This window comes from Teleopsis dalmanni, chromosome 1 (genome assembly GCF_002237135.1).
Source record: "Teleopsis dalmanni isolate 2A chromosome 1, ASM223713v2, whole genome shotgun sequence".
NCBI classification, from domain to species: domain Eukaryota; kingdom Metazoa; phylum Arthropoda; class Insecta; order Diptera; family Diopsidae; genus Teleopsis; species Teleopsis dalmanni.
The window spans coordinates 66,614,719-66,614,984 of record NC_051846.1 but is presented as its reverse complement, the minus strand read 5'-3'; positions in this window follow the sequence as shown (position 1 = coordinate 66,614,984).

Genomic DNA, 266 nt, shown 5'->3' with positions numbered 1-266 from the left:
AAGTGTTCAAATATAAGTCCTGGGTTGAGTTGTGATTGTTTTGTAAAGTAGTTATTAAAATTTTATAAAAATAAATAACAACTAAAAATAAAATAAAAGAAAATAATTAAACAAAATGGGGATTTTAAAAACAATTTATTTTCCTTCTTTCCCAAAAACACTGCCACTTGGTGGACTCCGGATAAAGTCAAGTAATTAACTAAAGCCTTTGACTTTTAAAAAATGAACTTAGTTCTTTAAAAGGCGCAAATTAAATATTTACATTT